We start from the raw sequence: 5,532 nt of genomic DNA, 5'->3' as shown, positions 1-5,532 counted from the left end.
TTTCCCAAGGTCACATAGTAAATGATTGAGATGGCTTCACATTCAAGAAATGTGATCCAGAGCTCACTTTTTTTTTTTTTTAGATGGAGTCTAGCTTTGTCACCCAAGCTTAAGTGCAGTGGCATGATCTTGGCTCACTGGAAATTCCGAGGCTGTTCAAGCGATTCTCCTGCCTCAGCCTCCCAAGTAGCTAGGATTACAGGTGCCCACCACCATGCCTGGCTAGTTTTTGTATTTTAGTAGACACAGGGTTTCACCTTGGTGGCCGGGCTGGTCTCAAACTCCTGACCCCAGGTGATCCACCCACCCCGGCCTCCCAAAGTGCTGGGATTACAGGTGTGAGCCACCATGCAGCTGCACTTTTTTATTTGCTAAAAAAAAAAAAAAAAGGCATGGAATGCTTCACGAATCTGTGTGTCATCCTTGCCACACATGCTAATCTTCTCTGTAGCATTCCAATTTTAGTATACATGCTGCTGAAGCGAGCACACATTATGCACTTTATTAAGACACACATACAAAGTGGTAGGTGCCCAAGGCCCAAGCTTAATTTGTACAATCGCTAGTTAAAGACAACCCAAGAAACATGCAGCCACCAGAAAAGTGCTGTGATAATGCTAAAATCAGGCGATCAACATCCTCCTAGGCCAGGAAAACATGAAACAAATGTGGGAGGTCCACTGGAATCCTCTAGACCCAGAAATAAGTAAAATAATGACCCTTTTTTTTTTTTTTTTTTTTTTTTTTGAGACAGAGTCTTGCTCTGTCACCAGGCTGGAGTGCAGTGGCGCGATGTCGGCTCACTGCAACCTCCGCCTCCTGGGTTCAAGCGATTCTTCCGCCTCAACCTCCCGAGTAGCTGGGACCACAGGTACATGCCACCACACCCGGCTAATTTTTTTGTATTTTCAGGAGAGACGGGGTTTCACCGTATTGGCCAGGATGGTCTCAATCTCTTGATCTCGAGATCTGCCCGCCTCGGCCTCCCAAAGTGCTGGGATTACAGGCATGAGCCACCTCGCCTGGCCCATAATGACAATTTTTAATTAGCAAAATGTTTGATTTAAACTGGGCCTTAAAGTTCTGAATACAGTGCTTTAACTCCAAGTCTCTATTCTGAAATATTTCAGAGTCCTCAGATATTTATAAAATATTTGCATGAAGTGTTTTAGACCAGTGGTTCTCAAATATCAATTCTTAAATCAATACCAAACCTTGATAAATTTTTCACCCCTTTGTAACAAAATTATAAAAATAAGAAAGATATAATGATCATTCCATGAAGCTATATATTCAATTAAAAGGATTGTCCTTTTTTTCTCTTTCAGGAAAAACAAACAAACACACAAACAAACACTTTCTCTTTCGCTTTCGGAGCTTCCCTACACGTGCTCTTTGGAAGTTATTGTCCTTTAGAGGTAAGAGGATGCCAAATATAGATGCATTTTTTTTTTAATATTAGCAAAAGAAAAAGCTGGCAACCATGCATTGCCTATTTATTTATTCTGGATTTTATTAGGGTTTTTTGATAATTTGATTGTTCTCTTGTTTAGTTTTATAATTCATAAAAATCTTGATCCAGGTGAGGTGTGGAAAAAATTAAAAATTAAAATGTAAAAATCTTGGGAGCCCTACAGTTCGGTTCACAAGCTGCAGGTGCCTCTTTGTCCACCAGATGGCAGGGCAGCTCTGCAGGTAACTTCTGGCGCCGCCTGCTGTTGCCTCTGTCTTTGCCCGGGGCAAGAAGCGCAAGTTCATCTTTCAGACAATACCTTCCGTCCTGTCTTTAGGATTTTCCCCCAGATAATATTTTCAGTAGAATTATTTTACATCTCAGCCTAGAAATGCATTTCCGCAAGAGTATTGTGTGTAGGCTTGCCGGGTTTTTTATTATTGTTCCCTATAAATCTTTATTAAGAAAGATTTAACAAAGCCCTAACCCAGCAGTTCAGAGGTACAGAAAGTGGATGTGAGGAAAGACGGAACTGATCCTAAATGTTTATTCCTCTCCTAAATCACCACTGACAGCGACAAACACACACACACACACACACACACACACACACACACACACACACGACGCTCAGAATGCGTAGGGACAGAGACACAGGGCGCAGGACAGGAAGGAAAGGGTAGTTATAGACTGGCCGGGAGGAACATGGTTCCTTAGGTCTGGAAAATAGCAGTATTGCCGCAGAGTAAAAACAAAGACGCGCGCCATACTGCCACCCAGTGGTGTGAACTGTTTCTTTCCAGACTCATGCAAGTAAGACCCTTCTTTTTATGCTTCTGATGGTGGCTGAGATCCTGCTCTCAAAGAACTACATTACACACTAGGCTTGCTCCTACCAGTACCTGACATGCGTGTCAGGCCCAACCTGGTGCTCGGTGTATTCATTGACCTTAGTCGGAAGCACAGCCTTGTCCTGATGTACAGCATGTGAGGACTTGCTCTCCAAACTTACCATCTTACAGCTCCAGTTAATATCACAGCAGACCATTCATGCGCCTAGGAATTACCCTAGGGCTCTGCTATGATTTGGGCAAGAGACTCATAATTACCTTACTTCACTGGCTGCACAAAAAGTCCTAAATATTCCTGCCATCACTTCCTTGTCTTGGCCTCTGGGACACGAGCACAGAGCCTAGGAAAGGACCCAGGGACACCTCTAGCTGCAGATAAAGGGAATATCGAGGGGCTGTGTTTCCTCCTGCTTCCTCAGCTTGGCCTAGGGACATTTTCAGAGTAACTGAGCTAGGCTGCAGCATCCTCCTCTTCTCTTCTGATATGGTTAGGCTTTGTGTCCCCACCCAAACCTCATATTTTCTTTTTTGTTCCTTTCAGCCACTCAGAGAGATATGTATATAACCTCTCTCCTTTTTTAATTTGTATTTTAATTTCTGAGATGCATGTGCAGAACGTGCAGGTTTGTTACATAGATATACATGTACCATGGCAGTTTGCTGCACCTATCAACCCGTCAACTAGGTTTTAAGCCCTGCATGCATTGAGTATTTGTCCTAATGCTCTCCCTGCCCTTGTCCCCCACCCTCTGACAGGCCCCTGCGTGGGATGGTCCCCTCTCTGTGTCCATGTGTTCTCATAATTCAACTCCCACTTATGAGTGAGAACATGAGGTGTTTGGTTTTCTGTTCCTGTGTTAGTTTGCTGAGAATGATGATTTCTAGCTTCATCCATGTCCTGCAAAGGGCATGAACTCATTCTTTTTTATGGCTGCATAGTATTTCATGGTGTATATGTGCCACGTTTTCTTTAGCCACTCTATCATTGATGGGCATTTGAGTTGGTTCCAAGTCTTTGCTATTGTAGATAGTGCTGCAATAAATATACACGTGTATATGTCTTTATAGTAGAATGATTTATAATCCTTTGGGTATATACCCAGTAATGGGATTGCTGGGTCAAATGGTATTTCTGGTTCTAGACCCTTGAGGAATCGCCACACTGTCTTCCACAATGGTTGAACTAATTCACACTCCCACTAACAGTGTAAAAGCGTTCCTGTTCTCCACAGCCTCACGAACATCTGTTGTTTCCTGACTTCTTAATGATTGCCTTTCTAACTGGCATGAGATAGTATCTCATTGTGGTTTTGATTTGCATTTCTCTAATGACCAGTGATGATGAGCTTTTTTTCATATGGTTGTTGGCCACATAAATGTCTTCTTTTGAGAAATTACCCAGTCTCAGGCAGTTCTTTATCATTGGGAAAATGGACTAATGCACCTTTCTCTTGTGTTTTTCTTCTGCTTCCCAGAGCACCTCTCTCCTAAACTGGGGAATTTGACAAACCTGAGTTCAATTAGATGATCTCCCTCGCTAGCTGGATGACATTATACATGATAAGGTTTCTTGACCTCATTTCTCTCTCTTTTTTTTTTTTTTTTTTTTTTTTTTTTTGAGACAGAGTCTTACTCTGTCACCCAGGCTGGAGTGCAATGGTGCAATCTCAGCTCACTGCAACCTCCGCCTCCAGGGTTCAAGCAATTCTCCTGCCTCAGCCTCCCGAGTAGCTGGGATTACCAGCGCCCACCACCACACCTGGCTAATTTTTGTATTTTTTAGTAGAGACGGGGTTTCACCACGTTGGCCAGGCTGGTCTCAAACTCCTGATCTTGTGATCTGCCCGCCTTGGCTTCCCGAAGTGTTGGGATCACAGGCATGAGCCACCACACCTGGCCTCATTTTTCATCTTTAACATGAAGATACCAGAACCTCACCAGGGCCTCTTATGGGGCTTCACCCTCTCAGTCTAACCTTTTCATAAACAGTACCCCCACATTTCCAAATTGCATGCTCCGTTCCTGCATTCCAATCGAAATTCACTTTTCTTCAGTACCAGGCTACGTCAGTTTTCAAGAAAGCAAGTTCATTGAATTAATTTACAATTATGTGAAAATGAATAATAACAGCCTCTCCTTCCTAGGGTCGAATAATCCCATCAAAATTGTAGAACTACCACCAGGCATGGTGGCTTATGCCTGTAATCCCAGCACTTTGAGAGGCGAGGCTGATGGATCACCTGAGGTCAGGTGTTCGAGACCAGCCTGGCCAACATGGTGAAACCCCATTTCTACTAAAAATTACAAAAATTAGCTGGGTGTGGTGGCGGGCACCTGTAATCCCTGTTACTCAGGATGCTGAGGCAGGAGAATCGCTTGAACCCAGAGGCAGAGGTTGCAGTGAGCCGAGGGCCACTGGAGTGAGCCACCGCACTCCATCCTGGGTGGCAAGAGCAAGAGTCTGTCTCAAAAAAAAAAAAAGAAAGAAAGAAAGAAAAATTGTAGAACTACCAAACTTTAGAAGGGGGTGGTCCACAGAGGTCATCTGGTTCCAATCCCGTATTCTCCAGATGACTCATCTGAATCCTGAAGACACTAAGCAGATGGCCCAAGCCACAGAGGATTTTATAGAAGGGCCCAGACAAGAAGAAAATAGATGCAGCGTACTGATCTCTCCACCAGAATATGTGTAATCCTCCACGCTGCCTTGGGGATTCCATTCCTGCCTATTGTCCTTGGCTTCCTTCCATTATCCACTTCTGAACCCATAAGCACAATTTTCCTATCCACCTTCCTAATTATCCCCATCTCACATGGGTGGCAGAAAGTATTCACATTTTCCAGGCTTCATGGCTTAGAACTCCTTAGAGAATAGTTCCAGTTTCTACATCCAAGATAAGTAAGTATGGAGTTATTTTATAAGAACAGGACATTTCTGGAAGAGAGAAACCCGCATGAGCAAAGGCATACAGGTGTGAGTGTGCATACCAGTGAATCTAAGGCTATGCACTCTGCATGAATACCAAAATGAAAGGAAACAGAGCAGGCATAGGTTTCAAGTGTGAGAATGGCAAGCAGACTGTTACATATATCAACAGTTCATTCTTTTTTCTTGCTGAGTAATATTCCATAGTTTATCTACATGTGGGTTGTTTCCAGTGTTTGACTATTACAAATAAAATTACTGTGTTTGTGTATAGGATCTGTATACACGTGTTTTAATTTTTC

General features: G+C 43.3%; 1 non-coding gene across 1 annotated transcript; it reads right to left on the bottom strand.

The window, feature by feature from the left end:
• Positions 1–386: 386 nt before the first annotated feature.
• On the bottom strand, positions 387–489 carry LOC116556506. The gene has a single exon (XR_004271048.1). It is a non-coding gene; the product is annotated as a U6 spliceosomal RNA (small nuclear RNA).
• Positions 490–5,532: the final 5,043 nt, after the last annotated feature.

The sequence above is a fragment of the Sapajus apella genome, unplaced genomic scaffold (assembly GCF_009761245.1).
Source record: "Sapajus apella isolate SASKATOON/1434 unplaced genomic scaffold, GSC_monkey_1.0 scaffold16, whole genome shotgun sequence".
Classification (NCBI taxonomy): Eukaryota; Metazoa; Chordata; class Mammalia; order Primates; family Cebidae; genus Sapajus; species Sapajus apella.
This window is presented reverse-complemented; position numbering and strand designations above follow the sequence as displayed.